This window comes from Antechinus flavipes, chromosome 1 (genome assembly GCF_016432865.1).
Source record: "Antechinus flavipes isolate AdamAnt ecotype Samford, QLD, Australia chromosome 1, AdamAnt_v2, whole genome shotgun sequence".
Lineage (NCBI taxonomy): Eukaryota > Metazoa > Chordata > Mammalia > Dasyuromorphia > Dasyuridae > Antechinus > Antechinus flavipes.
In genome coordinates, this window is record NC_067398.1 from 172,151,358 (window position 1) to 172,169,133 (window position 17,776).

Below are 17,776 nucleotides of genomic sequence, written 5' to 3' on the forward strand. Positions count from 1 at the left end.
GGAGCTTCTTTTGTCCCTTAATAAGATCCCCCCTTTTATTCTTACACCTGATATATGGTGGTCACTTGAATGATATATGTTCATATTCATGACTAAACAGTTGTGTTCAGTCATAGACCTTCCCTGACTGCTAATCTTGAGAGTCTGGGGAACTCCGTAGGCAATGCCGCAAGCAGATAAGAGTATTCCTTAGAGAGGGCAGGACTTAGGGCTTATGGCCCTCCATCTTATTCATTATGTGCCTAGCACAGAAAACGACAGTGTGTGTGTGTGTGTGTGTGTGTGATGTAAAGAGGGAAAATATTTTATTTCAAATAAAATCCTATTATCTATCATGCAATTTTACCCAGGGTGGCTCTTTATTTTCACTTAAAAAACTGGTCAGATGATCTATGCCTCAAAAGGCCACTAAGTCATACTTTTTTGACACTGGCATCAGCATTTTGAGTTTATTTATATATAGAATCATAAGATCTCAGGGTTATGAGACCCACCTGCCCAAGCTTCCATCGAATACATAAATCCTTACTAAAGCATCTTAGAAATCCTTGAAAATCTACTCAATGGTCAACTGCATGAATATTTCTAGAATAGTGCTTATTAGTGAATTTATTAACTTCCAAAGCAGCAATTAACTTTCAGCAGATATGATAATATATGAGATTGAATTCATTTAGCTGGGGTGGGGAAAATAGAGGGAGAAAAATAAGAATGTGTGTTTTTGCATATGTCTGTATATTAATTAATTTTTAAAGTGATTCTAAAAAAGCACAATTGTGTTCAGGATAAATCAAACTATGTTACTTAATTTTTCATGTCTAAATATGGTATGACCCTAATATATATCCCTACAACACTCATTTGGTTATTCTTATCTGAAATTATTTAGAAAAGTTTTCTATACATGATTAATATGGAAATGATTTGCATTTCACATAGATTCTATATAAATTTGCTTGTCTTCTCAGTGAGGAGGGAGGTGTGGGAGAGAGGGAAAAAACTGGAACTCAAAATTTAAAAAAAATGTTAAAAATTGTTTTAATATGTAATTGGGAAAAATAAAATATTTTAAAAATATTTAAAAGACCACAGGGAACAGAAAAGTTTTCCATATCAATGCACAGATTTTGTGATGTCTAGCCCAGATATCTGAATGCCAATTTTCAATGACCAGAAATGGACATTTCAGCAAATGTCTTTCCATAGTTGATTCTTAGAAAAAAAAAATAAAAGAAAGAAAGAAAGAAAATCCAAAGTAAATGGTAAATGGAAGAAACCAACTGTGGCAGGAATAGTTTCAATTTTCCCTTGACATTTCTTCACCTTCCATGTCTCATTTAGTTTCATTTTGATTTCCAATGTAACTAATTTCATGAGAAGCAGTCAGGGACCATGTACACCAACACTTCACTATAAATTAGTCCCTGCTTCTACTAAATGCTCATTATTTCTGTCAAGAACTGTGTGCAAGCTACCTGGATTGCACAGAGGGTCAGAAAACATTAAGCTGAAATCTGAATTTTGCACAAACACAGTGAAATATGGAATGACATAGTACCCAACAGAGTCAGCTGTGATTCCAAATAACTGAACTCTAAGGGCAGAGATATCAACCTCTTGAAAATAAACCAGGCAAAATCACTTCATTGACTTTGAGTCAATCCCGACTAACAAGGACAGTATGACTCATTCAGTATCCTAAGTAGTGAAGTGAAACAGACTACACTTAAATCTCTAACTCCAGATAAGATGCTATATTTGTGCCAAAAACCAGTTCCAGAATGCAACCACATATGTTGCTCCCCACACTCCATATATAAAAAGAGAGATGTAGATTATGATAAGAATGAAAATATAGTTATAGATTTATACACACACAAAAGTTGGAATTATACTTATATAAACATGTAACATATATGTAACTTTTGTGTTTATGTATGTATATATACACATACGAAGTAGGAAGTAACCCATAGCTATATTACTTTCTATATCTATCTACATAACACATATCAATGTGATCTAAATCTAAATATTGATGATATAAATATAGATATATGCCCTATACATATATGCACACATAGATTTTATTTACTTACATTTCATAAGGTCTAGATCTCTAAAACTCTCCTTATTTCCATGGCCTTCATATTTATATCAGTATTCCACCTGAGACTGATTATTTTCTAAAGTGTTGCCAAGATCATATTCCTTATATAAAATATTTCCTTGAAGAAATAGCATGTATCATCCTATCACATTTTAGTATTAGTCTGGCAGAATAACTTTAATTGTGCTTCTCTTTTATTTACCAAGCACTTTCATATTCACATTGAGAAAAGAAAAACAAAACTTATCAATAAATAACTGAAACCTCAGGTAAGGAAGCCAACAAGCACACAGATTATTTCAATAAGATCATCAGGCCCAGACAAACTGCTATTCAAAAAGCATGACTTAGACTGCAAAATTTTACTTAGCAATCTTTAAATAAATGAATTTGAACAAAAGTGTTTCAAAAATGGAAAAGATGCTATTGAGGCAAAATTCCTTATTCTCATAAAAAGAAAGATGACAACTTTTTTTTTCAGATGATACTGTTGAGTTCAATGGGTAAGATCTTGCAAAAATCTAATCCAAATAATTACATGGTTTATCCATGAGAATTTGTGGAAAAGCCATCAGTGATCAATACAAGCTAGTGTTTGTTTCTCAAGAATAGCTCATGAAATAGTTTGTTTCTTATTAGACAGTACTATTCTGGGTTAAAGGAATTCCTTAGACATACTATCATAGATTCCAGCAAGGCATTTGACAAATATTTCAACATATCCCCGTAAAACGAGAAAGAGAAATAGTAGGTTAAATTATAGTACAATTGGGTAAACTTTGAGGTGTTTTAACAATCAGATCCAAATAATATTAAAGGATTCAAGGCTGGAAAACTTATTTAAGGGAATGACAAAGGACTTTGTCTTTTGTCATATTTTTGCCCAACATTTTTTTAAAAAATTCAGTTTCTCAGATGAAGAAAGAAATCAAAACCTTATCAGATTTCACAGGGGGAAGAAAACTCATAGAAATTTCTAGCAAATAATTTGAAAGGAATATCTAAAATATCTCAAAAGCCTTCAAGAATAAGACAAATCTAAAAGACTAATATTTGGTAGCAATTTGGTTAGAATCACATATCTAGTGTGCGACAGAAGCAAGATTTGAATTAATGTCTTCCTCACTTTGAGATCAGTTTTATATCCATTATTCCATTTTACCTCTCAATAGAAGGATATAGATGAGAAAAAGGGAATTGATTATCATTCTGTACTCCATTCTCATTGAACCATATCTACAGTACTATATACTGTTCTAGATCCCATATTTTGAAAATTATCAATAAAGTAAAGTATTAAGTAATGTGATTAAAATAGTAAATCAAACTTTTAAAGAGCCATAATCTATGATCCCATGTTCCTAATTATCAGTCTCTGATTGCTGCTTTAGTTTTACAAAAATAATTTCCTATTTCTAGTCACTCCTTTCCTTAATTTATCTTTTATTACACTACCAGGCTTATGTTCTTTACATATTAATCTAGTCATATCACTCTTTTCAATGATCTTCAATTTTATCATTAACCAACAAATTACTTTTCAAGTCTCAGCTTTCCCATTTGAAAGACTCAGTTTTTTAAAGCTTTCTATTTTTAAAAATGTATAAATAACTTTCAATATTTATCCTGACAAAATCTTGTGTTGCAAATTTTTTTCTCCCTCCCCCCATCTCCCCTAGAAAGCAAGCAATCCAACATATGTTAAATGTGTACAATTCTTCCATACCTATTTCTACAATTCTCATGCTGCACAAGAAAAATCAGATCAAAAAGGAAAAAAAGGAGAAAGAAAATTAAATGCAAGCAAAGAATAACCAAAAAGTGAAAACACTATTGTGATCCATCCTCAGTTCCTACATTTCTCTCTCTCTGGGTGCAGATGGCTTTCTTCGTCACAAGATGATTGGAAATGGCTTGAATCACCTCCCAATTGAAAAGAGCCACATCCATCAGAATTGATTCTTGTTATTGCTGTGTACAATGCTCTCTTGGTTCTATTCACTTCACTTAGCATCAGTTCATGTAAGTTTCCCCAGGCCTCTCTAAAATCATCCTACTGATCATTTCTTAACATTCATATACTATGATTTATTCAGCCATTCTCCAATTGATGGGCATCCATTCAGTTTCCAGTTTCATACCACTACAACAAGGGCTGCCACAAACGTTTTTGCACATGTAGGCCCTTTTTTCCTTTTTTATTATCTTTTTGAGATATAGGCCCTAGAGACACTGCTGGTATCCAGAGTGAAGCAGTTGAAGTAAACGCTCTACAACTATATTGGACAACAAAAGTACTTATACAAGTTCAGGAATGCCACAGAGGAAAAAGAAGTAGGTTTTTAGACACTTTCTTCTTTCTCCTATTATATTCAGAGTAATTTTTTTTTTAATTTACTGAGTAATCACAGGTTGGCTGAGCTGATAATCACAGATTATGGCTGTAGGTCTGCCATTCATCTTGAAACTGAGAATTTGATTTCTTCCAATGAATTTAATGTTTTAAAAAATCCATTACAACAAAAGTTGTATGCCTTGTGGGATGTATTTTAATTGGATTTGAACTAAATTACCTAAAAGAATGGCAATGAAGATTTTTTTCAATTGCCCTAGACCTTTCTATTCCTTTATAAAATTGTACAAGATTTATGTTCAAAGGAAGTACCTTTTTCAGTTCCATAACTTATCCTTTGGAAAAGTGGAGATATGAGGTTTTACTGTGTTCTCCCTGTCCCTATTCTGCCTAATACATATCTTTTATATGTTTCCACATTAAACTAGATGATTAAGTGCTGCTGTAATTCAACTTGCTGTAATTTTGTGCTAAGTATCCATGAGACTAATCCCATTATTTTACAATCTTTAAGATACTAGAAACATAATATTTAAACATTTCTCCCATTGACCACATAATTATAAACTTTATAATTCGTGTATATGTTTGTTGAGGCCAAATTTCAAGTCCCTTGCAGATACTAAAAAAAAATCCAAGTATGTGATTTTAGAGTTTTTTCTTTTTAAAAGCAAATTTTTAGTCTCTTCCAGAAATGCAAGGGTTCATTATTTTGGGGGGAAGGGAAACAATAATACTCACCTGTTTATATATAGTTTGCCAATTGTTTTATATATTTTTCTTTTCAAATGGAGATCTGAATGTACTCTTTATTAGAATATAGAATTCAAGTTTAACTACTTATACCATCCTGTTAATGTCACTTGTGATTTTCCTTTCTCAATTTTGTGTGTGTGTGTGTGCCAAGAACCAACAGATTTCAGTGCAATAGTGTGTTATTAGAATGTAATATGAGGGCAACATGACCTAGTAGACTAAAAAAAGAACACAGCTCCTTCTGACTTTTCATTTCAGCAATGACACTGAATCCACAGCTTTGAGAAAATCATCTTACTTTCTTAAATTCATTGTCTTTTTTTATGATATTAAAAGAAAACTACTTCCCAAATGAATGTGTGGATTAAATAAAAGCTATTACATATTTGGAATGCATTATTGTGTTTACAATGTTTTAAAATTCTTTGAATTGATATTAACAATTGCAAGAAAAATGACCAAAAAGGTTCTATAAAGAAAAATGAGAGGTATGTATATGAACAATCCCTAAGGTGAGGGTGAAATAACCCTTCTTATTACAAAGAGAAGGGATGCTCATAGGATCAAAATATGTGAAGGAAATTAAGAAGAATGTTTTTAATATTTTCTAAAGAAATTCTAAGGGTCCATATTTTGTCTTATATTCTGTTATAATTTTATTTGGCTAGAAAAGAGTCAAGAGAAATTCAAGTGAAGTATAGTCATTAACTAGAGAGAAGGACATTCGGCTGGGCATTTGACATGCTATATAGTCTTTGTGGTTGATTTTAAAATTTTATTACTTTATTATTTTTATTTATATATTTTGCTTTTACATAAATGACAATTCTGAACAAATATGCAAATTCCCAAAATATATAATCCTTGAAAAGACTCCCCCATAAAAGAAGAATGATAAAGGATGATACATGAATTTTTCCCCTTTTCTGTTTTACTAATTGTTACAGAAAGGAAGACTGGGTACTTTAATTTTAATAATTTGTTACCAACATTGTCCATCATAATCGATCAGACTTTAGATATTTTTAGTGTTGCTTTTGTTCATTTGGTTACTAACATTATCTATGTACATATGTATATATATATTTTCATTTGATTCTATTTTCTTTTTACATTTCATTTATCTCTTCTTATAGGTGTCTATATTTGCCACACAAATCAGTTCTAAAGATACAATAAAATTCCATTTTATTCCTGTGTAACAACTTGTTCAGTTATCCCTTCTCTAACTTTTTATTATTCTAATTAATGTGAATATTTTGCTTGTGATCTTTATTAATAATTCTGGTTTATAAGATTTGAAAATTTTAGCAACCTTTTTGTGGCGACAAGGAATTGCAGATTGACTGGATACCCATCAGTTGAGGAATGTAATGAAACGTTATTTTTCTATAAAAAATGATGAGCAGGCTGTTCTCAGAAAAAACCAAAATATCTAAAAAGACTCATATTAAGTGATGCTAAGTGAAATGAGTAGAACCAGGAGAACATTGTACACAGTAACAGCAAGATTTTGTGATGATCAACTATGATAGATTTAGCTCTTCTCAGCCATACAGTGATGCAAGACAATTCCAGTAGACTTGACTAGAAAATGCCATCCACATCCAGAGAGAGAACTATGAAGACTGGATGAAAATCAAAGTATAGTTTTTTGTTTGCTTTTTTTCCTTCATAGTTTTTCCCTTTTGTTCTGATTTTTCTTTTACAACATGTCAAATATTGAAATGTTTTAAATGATTGTGCATGTATAACTTATATAAAATTGATTGGTGTGTTGGGGTGGGGGAAGATAAAGAAGGGGAGAAAAGAATGGAATTCAAAATCTTACAACAATGAATGTTGAACACTTTTAAAAAAAGAATTTTAATCTTAAATTTTTATTCTTCTGGATCTATTTTCCAGGTGAGTTGTTTTTCCAAGTAGGTCTTTTACATTTTCTTCTATTTTGTATTCTTTTGATTTTGTTGGACTGATTCTTAAAAATTTAGGAGCTGAATTTGAAAATCAAGTTTTCTATTCAGCTCTGGTCTTTTCATCACAAATACTTAAAAATCCTCTATTTCGTTGAACATTCATCTTTTCCTCTGAAGGATTATATTCAGTTTTGCTGGAGAGGTGATTTTTGATTGTAATCCTAGCTCCACGGCTTTGCAGAATACCATATTCCAAACTGTCTAATCCTTCAATATAGAAGCTGCTAAATCATGTGTTATCCTGACTGTGGCTCCATTATTCTTGAGTTGTTTCTGGATTCTTGCAATATTTTCTCCTTCATATAGCAATTCTGAAATTTGGTTATAATATTCTTGATAGTTTTCATCTTGAGATCTCTTTCAGGAAGTGATGAGTGGATTCTTTCAATTTCTATTTTACCCTCTGTTTCTAGAATATCAAGGCAATTTTTCTTGAAATTTTCTTGAAAGATGATGTTCAAGTTTTTTTTTTGATCATGTCTTTCATTTAGATCGATAATTTTAAAATTATATCCTAGATCTATTTTTCAGATGAGTTTTTTTTTCTCATGAGATATTTCACTTTTTCTTATTTTTTTATTCACTGGATTTGTTTTATTATATCTTGATTTCTCATCATAAAATCATTAGCTTCTATTTGCTGAATTTTAGTTTTTAAGGCATTTTCCTCAATGAGTTTTTGTACCTTCTTTCCCATTTGGCCAGTTTTATTTTGTGGGCATTCTTTTCCTTATTAACTTTTTGTGTTTCTTTTGCATTATTTTCATTTCTCTTCCCATTTTCCCCCTACCACTATTTGATTTTCAAAATCCCTTTTGAGGGCTTCCATAGTCTTTTCATATTTTTCTTGGAGTCTTTGACTTTATCATCATTTTCTGAGTGTATTTTAATCTTCCTTGTCACCATAGTAATTTTCTATGGTCAGAATCTTTTTTGTTGTTTCTCATTTTCGAAGCCTATTTCTTGGCTTTTAACTCTTTGTTAAAATAGAAGTCTATTTCCAGTGGAAGGCACAATTTTTCAAGCTTGAGGGGTTTTATGCAACTATATTCAGAGATCCTTCTAGGGACTTATGCTGTGACCCAGCATTGATACTCTTATTTGAGTATGGGCAAAGCAACGGGATATTGCCACAGTGCCCACAAAGAGGCTCCTACTATCTCTCTCTGACTAGTTGTCCAGCCCTCTTAACTTAACTTAACAAAGAACTTAGTTCTTTGGAAGCTGCTGCCAGAGTCTCTGCTCCTGCCACAATGCTGTTGTGGCCACTATTGATTCAGTGGCTCCCAAAGCCCAATTCTGGGCCGGGCTGCCCTCATACTGTAATATGCAAAACTTTTTTTTTTTTTTTTTTTTTACTGAGTTGTCTATGGCTTTCATGGGCTGAGGGTTCACTGCCACTTCTTGGTTTCCTTGGACCTGGGCATGGCCTGGGCTGAGATTGTGCTCCAGACCCATCCAAATGCAATGGACTCCTCCTGCCAACCTTCCAAGCCACCTTGGGAAGTGGGAAATTGTTCCACTCATTTTGGGGGGATTTTGATGCTCTATAATTTGTTGAGTAATTATTTGAAAATATTTGGAGGGTTCTGAGGAAGAATTCCTATCTTCAATCTGCTATCTTTGCTATGCTGACCAATTCTACTTTTTAAGAAATTTTTTTTCTTCTTCAGTGGATTCCCTCTCCCCACAATTTGGCTAATTAGATTTTTAAAAAAGGAAGTGTTTTCTTCAGTTAATTCTTTTGTCCTTCCTTTTCTAAGCTATTTACACTCTCCTACATAATTTTCATTTCTTTTCCAATTATTATTCTACCTCTCTTACTTGATTTTTAAAATCCTCTTGAACTTTTCTAAGAGTAGCTTTCTACTGTCAGGACTATTTTCTGTTTTTCACTCATTTTAAAGCCTATTTCATGATTTTAGTATTTGAGCTTTGATTTTAGAGTACAGGAAACACTGTTCCCAGCTTCTTGAACTAGGGGCCAAGGGTCTGGTTACTGACTTTCTTTTGGGGACTTCAGGAGCAACTTTCTGAGTGCACTGAGGTAGCCCAACCTAGTGACCCCCGTTGTGCTAACCTGGCAGTTTACCTTCTACACCAGGGCCAGAGGTCTCAGAGCTTGTTTGTTGTACCACTGACCTGCTGAATCTGGATTGAGGGGCCTTGGTTGCTGATCTGGATACCATCTCAACTGCTTACCTGGATACCATCTGTGCTGGGCTCATCTTTTACTTGGGTAAAAATCCAAGTGAGACAGATCTTTTCTGAAGACCTCCTAAGTTATTTTAAGCTGGATTTTTTTTTTTTGGTGGGTTGTGTCACTCCAGAATTATTTCAGAGACTTGATTTAATTTTGTTTTCAAGGAAAACTGGGAAGAGGTCAGGCAACTTCCTGGCTTCTCTCTTTCACCTTGGCTCTGGCCTACTGCATCATTTCTTATTGAAAGATCTATTAATTTTAATATCAAATTTATATGTTAGTTTTTCTATCAGTACTTGCCTGTTAATTAGGGTAACAAAATATTTGGCGTTATAGCCCTCTGAACCCTAATGTCTTCATATATAAAACAAGGACAATGAAGGACTTGTAGTAACAACTTTATAGGGTTTTTCTAAAAATTCAGTTGTTCTAATTCTGATTACTCTCCCTCATGCCATTATGAATTTGGCAGCACCAAAGTAGTGTGCTTATCCCTGTTAACTACAGTGATGAGATTTGGTTCCTTGACAAGCCTGACCAGGTTTATATATGAGACATTCCTTTTCACCTTGACTGACTCGAAGGACCACAACTTTTAGAAAATGCTGGCTTCTCTTTCCAATATGAAGATCTGTGTCCCACATAAGGGCCTTGATGTATTATGTGTCTTTGTATAACCTTACAAAAATCTCTTCTCACAGTCTATGAAAAAAGAATAAGGCATTTTCAGTCTAGTTTAAATTTATCCCAGAAACCTTTGGGGATGAAACAACAACAAATGAAGCTTGCATGGAGGAGATAATGTAAGAAGGATAGAATTATTCTGCTAATTGTCTTGCCTTCCTACTCTTTGTTACCATTGTTGTTTCTTTTTCTATCTAAACAGAATGACCTATGGGCTTCATTATCTAGAGAGAGAGAGAGCTATAATTATCTGCTGCATGTGCAGCTCTATGGATTATTAAGATGAATTGAAGCAATACAATTTTAAGAACCAGAGCTTCCTGATTTAACACTTTCTCAAGATTTAGTAGGAAACCAACAATTCTATAACCTCAAAAGCAGGGAGGTAAAAAAAATCCTTTGATAAAAGTTAATCAAAACATCCATTTTACTTACTCATAACACTCAAAAATGATGTCGGATTACTCACTTATAAAATTAGGTGCCAATAGGAGTGATTCTTACACTTAGTGAGCAGAAAAAGGAAACATTAAAACAATATATGAATGTAAATCATGATGTAATGGAAAATTAAGTTTGAGGCAGAAAATCTAAACTGAAATTTTCCATACTTAACTTGCTGCTTTTCTGCTGGACCTCTATTTCCTCAACTGTAAAATAAGAATAATAATATCGGTGACATCTTATTCATAGGGTATCTGTGAAACTGAAATGAAATAACATATGTAAAGAGTTTACAAACATGAAAATCCTAGAAAAATGTCAAATGTTATTTCAATTATGATGATGATAATGATTATAAAGCAATAACACAATTCCTGCATAGCAAATGCTTGTCTTCTTTGAAATGCCTCATGGGCAGAAAGTCTCCACCTGACTTCCTTTTACTTGGCAATTAGTTTTGTACTTCAAATGAAAATCTTTTCTCTCCTTAATTGTGCCTTCCCCCTTCCTATGTGAGTCATTTGGAAAATTTACTGAGTCTTGTGTCATAAAAAACAAAAACAAACAAACAAAAAGTCAGAAAGGCTTGCAAAGTCAGATGATTACTTAGGTATCTGACCTTGAACTTCTGTTTTTCAGTTTACTATAACACAGTATTAGACTCAATGATCTCTCAAGTCCCTTCCCAGCTCAATCTATAATCTTCTTGACCTTTCCTAGACTGGCCCTCACTGTGAAAGAGTCAATCGATAGGTTGATTTTATAATTCTGTTAGTATTTAAAATTATACATATTGATAGTTATAATGTTTAAAATGGTACAATACAGAAAATCCTGGGAAGATGGTGGAATAGGTAAGAAAATTTCAAATTCTTCAGATTTTCCCCTAAAACAAGACAAAAAAAAATCTCAGGGTGAATGTATAATATATATGTAAAAGATCTAGGACAGAACAGTGGTCCTCCTGAGATAACTGGAAAAAAATTTTTTTTTTAAAAATCCCTATACCAGGACAGAAATTTGGCTCAGTTGAAAACTAAACACATCCAGGCTACTTCTGCTAAATCAGTCAGTGGGGAGACCTAAGGCTAGTTGGGTTGAGAGGTAGCCTTGGCCTAATCCACAGGAATTTTCACCTCCCTGAAGATAAAAGGAATTAGGGACTCCAACAGGAACCTCTGCTAATGAAGGATGCCAAGGCCAGGGGAGCTGCAGAGATGCAGCATTGGGCAAATCTTTTGAGTGTGGAAACACTGGTCAGGGACACTGTTGCTTGTAGACACTTGTAGAAAAGTGGAGGGCAGAGACAGCCTCTGCCACACTGCAGTACTAGAGGTAATTACACTAACAGGCTGCTATAATTTTTTTAGGCATATGTATTTATACAATTATCTTACTGCACAAGAAGAATCAGATTAAAAAGGAAAAAAATGAAAAAGAAAATAAAATTCAAGCAAATAATAAAAAAAGAACTGAAAATGCTATGTTGTGATCCACACTCAGTTCCCACAGTCCTCTCTCTGGGTGTCAATGGCTCTCCTCATTACAAGACCATTGGAACTGGTTTGAATCATCTCATTGTTGAAGAGATTGATGTTCATCAGAACTGATCATCATATAACCTTGTTGGTGAAGTGTATAATAATCTCCTGGTTCTGTTCATTTCATTTAGCATCAGTTCATGTAAGTCTCTCCAATCATCTCTGAAATCATCCTGCTGGTCATTTCATACAGAACAAAAATATTCCATAACATTCATATACCATAACTCATTCAGCTATTCCCCAATTCATGGGCATCAACTCAAGTTTCCAGTTTCTTGCCACTACAAAAAGGGATGATACAAACATTTTAGCATATGTGGGTCCTTTTCCCTCTTTTAGGATCTCTTTGGGACATAAGCCCAGTAATAACACTGCTGGATCAAAGCATATGCATGGTTTGGTAACTTTTTGAGTATAGTTCCAAATTGCTTCAACAGAATGGTTGGATTCATTCACAATTCAACCAAAGTGTATCATTGTCCAAGTTTTCCCACGTCTCCTCCAACATTCAGCATTATTTTTTCCTGTCATTTTAGCCAATCTGACAGGTGTGTAGTGGTATCTCAGAGTTGTCTTAATTTGCATTTCTCTGATCAATAGTGATTTAGAGCGCCTTCTCATATGACTAGAAGTGGTTTCAATTTCTTCATCTGAAAATTGTCTGATGATATTCTTTGACCATTTATCAATTGGAGAATGGCTTGAATTCTTACAAATTTGAGTCAACTCTCTATGTTTTAGAAATGAGGCCTTTATCAGAACACTTAAATATAAAAATGTTTTTTCCAATGTATTGCTTTCTAATTATGTTTCCATTGATTTTGTTCATACAAAAACTTTTAAACTTAATATAATCAAAATTATCTATTTGGTGTTCAACTATGAGTTGCAGTTCTTTGGAAACAAATTCCTTTCTTCTTCCCAGAACTGAGAGGTAAACTATCCTATGTTCTTTTAATTTACTTATAATATCATTCTTGATGCCTAAATCATGAACCCATTTTGACCTTATTTTGGCATATGGTATTAGGAATGGTTCAATACCTAGTTTTTGCTATACTAGTTTCCAGTTTTCCCAGCAGTTTTTGTCAAATTGTGAGTTCTTATCCCCAAAGCTAGCGTCTTTGGGTAGGTCAAACACTAGATTGCTATAATTATTGACTACTTTGTCTTATGAACCTAATTTTTGCACTGATACACTACTCTATTTCATAGACATCATCAAATAGTTTTGATGACTGCTGCTTTATAATATAGTTTTAGGTCTGACACAGCTAGGACACTTTCACTGGCATTTTTTTTTCATTAATTCCCTTGAAATTCTTGACCTTTTGTTCTTCCAGAACAAACTTTGTTATTATTTTTTCTAGATCTGTAAAATAATTTCTTGGGAGTTTGACTGGTATAGCACTAAATAAGTAGATTAATTTAGGCAGTATTGTGATTTTTATTATATTCACTCAGTCTACCCAAGAGCCTTGATATTTTTCCAATTGTTTAGCTATGACTTTATTTGTGTAGAGTTTTGTAATTGTGTTTATATAGTTCCTGACTTTGCCTTGGCAATTAGACTCCCAAATATTTTATATTATCAACAGTTATTTTAAGTGGAATTTCTTTTTGTATCTCTTGCTGCTGGACTTTGTTGGTAATATATGAAAATGCTGATGTTTTCTGTAAGTTTATTTTGTATCTCAAAATTTTACTAAAGTTGTGGATTGTTTCTAGTAGTTTTTTACTTGATTCTATAGATTACTCTAACTATACCCTCAACGAAGAGATAATTTGGTTTCTTCATGGCCTATTTTAATTCTTTTAATCTCTTTTTCTTCTCTCATTGCTAAAGCTAACATCTGTAATACAACATTGATTAGTAATGATGATAGTGGGCAACCTAGTTTCACCCCTGATCCTATTGGGAATGGTTCTAGTTTGTCCCCTTACGTATATGCTTGCTGATGGTTTTAAACAGATGATAAATATAAATAAAGGCCCATCTCTCAAATGTAAAGAGAAAAGGTCACATTTATTAAAAACATATAAATAAATAAATAAAAATCTTACCCCAATTGACATGATTTTAAAAAAGGAGCAGTTTTCAGATCAAGTAGTCAAAGCTATCTATAACCATGAAAAAATGCTTTAAATCATTACTGATTGAGGAAATGAAATTAAAAAAAAAAAATCTGAGGTACTACCTCACATCTATTAGATTGACTAATAGGACAGAAAAGGAGAATGTTGAATACTAGGGGAATATGAGAAAATTAAAATGCTAATGTGTTGTTGATAGTCTTGTCAAGTAATTCAACAATTATGTAGAGTAATTTGAAACTATATTCAAATATTTATAGTAACTCTTTTGGGTTACTATGATTTGGAAAGCAAAGAGATGCCCATCAGTTGGGGAATGCCTGAAGAATTTGTGGCATATGATTCTGATAGAATACTATTCTGTAAAAATGATGAGCTAGGTGCTCTTAGAAAAATCTGGAGACTTACATGTGCTGATGCAGAGTGAAATGAGTAAAACTAGGATAATACTGTACATAATGACAACAATATTGTAAAATAATTAACTGTTAATGCTGTAAGTATCCAAAAAATAGGGCAAGTTTCTGATAAAGGCCCCTCTCTCAAATATATAGAGAAACAAGTCAAATTTATTTGACTCTGAAGCTCCTATGATAAAAAAAAAAAAATGCTATCCATCTCTAGAGAAGGAATGGATTCTGACTACAGATCCATGTATATTCTTTTTAATCTTTCTTGGCTTTTTATTTTGGTCTATTTTTCTTTTACATCATGAGTAATATGGAAATATATTTTGCATGACTGTATATGTGTGTGCGTGTGTGTATATATATATACACACATACATATATGTATATATACACACATGTATATATACATATATGTATGTGTGTGTATATACATACATATCTGTATATATACACACATGTATGTATATATATATATACATATATGTATATATGTATATATATAACCTGTTCCAAACTTCTTGCCTTCTCAATGAAGGGAATTGGAAGGGTGAGAGAAGTTGGAACTCAATTTTTAATATGAATATAGAAAGGAGTTTTTACATGTAATTGGAAAAAAATAAGATATTAAATATTTAAACCCCCCCCAAATTTAACCACTAACAAATTTGGAAGCATTTGAAAGGATCTGTAACTCTACCTTAATGGTACACTACAGTGGTATTTTTTGTGATAAATTCAGCTTAAAAATGGTAACAATATATCAACATAGTCTTGATGATAGATTCTGAAATTTTGCAAAAAAAAGAAAAACTCACCTTAGTTGTGAGTATTTTTTCACTTACTATTTTAGCAGGATTACTAAAGCAAAGGAAAACTACAGACATAGCACATTTGGATTTCAACACAGTATTTGACAATGACTCCAATAATAAATGTATATCTAAAATTGAAAAATATATGTTGGATGAGAGGATGATAACTAGATGTGTAACTTGTTTGGCAGTTAAATCCAATAAATGCCGAGTAATAAAAAGACTAATGTCTACTTGAAAGGAGTTTACTGGTGGCCCAGTTCTACTAAGATGAATTATAACTGTATTTTAATACCTATGAAATCAATGATGTGAGATCCAGATCACAACTCATCATGTCTTCTCATCCTGTGATTACTGTCAATTTCTTCCTTTAGTTCCTAAATAGGGAACATTGTCTGATGTGTTCAAGAAACATCCTCTCATGGTAAAAATTCCAAGGATCATGCAATCTATCTTCTCTCTTGCAAATGAATGGCCAAACTTTTATGGTTACATATATCTTTAATGATACTAATAGCTTTCCCTCCTAACATTTTGTACAAAATTTTGAGATACCATGAAATAAAATTTTTAACTAATAATAATAGATTTTTTTTAAATTTTCAAAATACATGCAAAGATAGTTTTTAACATTTACCCTTGCAAAACCTTGTGTTTCAAATTTCTCTTTCCTTCCTTCCCTCCCCTAGATAGCAAGTAATCCAAGAGTCAGATTCATTATCATCGATTATTACATGATCTTGTTGCTGTGTATAATGTTCTCTTGGTTCTACTCACTTAGCATCAGTTCATGTAAATCTCTCCAGGTCTCTCTGAAATCATCCTGCTGATCCTTTCTTATAGAACAATACTATTCCATAACATTCATGTACCATAACTTATTCAGCCATTCTCCAACTGATGGGCATCCACTCAGTTTCCAGTTTCTTATCAGTACAAAAAGGGATATAAAGTATCCAAAGCAGAGTTGAAAGCATGGTGATGAGATCTGAAGTGACCAGTTTATTCTGGGAGGGATATCTTGTTCTGCTGAGTTGAAACTAATCAGAGAGTATTAGTGAAACTAATCAGTCAATCACTACCTCTGCCTCTCCCACTGCTCCACCAGCCCATTCGCTCAGCTGCACTGGATAGAGCAAAACAATAGGAGCAGCTCCATCCCATTCGCAGCTCTACCTAAGAGGCTGTATGCTTATTGGAACAAGCATGTCATAGAAAAGGTCATCATCTCCCTGATTCTACAGAACTCAGAGAGTCAAGCACAAGGCAGGCAAAAATATTTTCTTGGTCTTCAGGCTTTGCTGTTTAAGAAAAATAAGTCTATGGTTTTTCCCAATAATTTTATGTCCTTCATTATCAGATAAGAAAACATCTCTGAACACCTTCAATTGTCTCTAGAATACATTTCACCTGTGTAAATTTGGTTACTTGGTCTATCCAAATGCTTCCCACCCTACCTTCATCCCCCCACCTTTTGTTTTACTTTTGTTTCCTTTTTAAATTTATTAAGCAGCACAAAGGGAATGATGTTACCAAAACTAGTGATTATGTCACCGTTTATGAAGATACCGACTTTGTTTTATTTTTTAAATGAATGGATTTTTCAATTTTTCATCAGTTCATTATCCACGGTTTAAAAAAAAAATTTAAATGACCTTTGAATTTCATGACTTCAAGTGGTTCTTTTGCCAAGCATTCTACAGACTTCCACAACTTCTTTCTATTTGTTAGGAGGTAATGTTCACGATTGACCACCATTCTTCTCTATAAGATTTTACATATAATTTTATGTTCAGAACTAGTTTTGCTCATCTAACATCTCTCTCCTCTTGGCAAAAATGTCATTTTTTTTGTTCTTATTATTGTTTTCTGGCTATCACAACATCTAAAGTCTTTTGGTCTTGTCATTGTGGTGACTGACCCATACAAGATAGTGATTATCTGATGAGTTTTATTTTTTCCATTTCCCATTTTTCAGCATAAGCATTTAATAAGTTAGGGTACACTTGGGTCAATTGCATTCCACCATTTCCTTCCTTCCTTCCTGAGTGTTAACAGGAAATTGAGGACTTCCCAAGAAAGTCATCTGATAATTTCAGACCCAATTTTAAAGGTCTGTTAATCATTAAGATTCTGGGAAGGAGAACAATAGACTTGACCCTCTAGTAGAAACATTTGACCTCCTGAATCTTTAGTTAACTTCTTAGAAGAAGCTAGCTAAACAATGAACTGGAGATATTCTAAGGAGTCTATAAACTGGGTAATTTCTGTTTGTTGAGGTAAACCAAGTCTCCTTGGTTATTCTAGTTTAATGGATTACTTACCTCAAAACAAATCTCTTTGTGAGGGGATTATATAGTTTCTTATAAAATCATTAACTAAAGTAG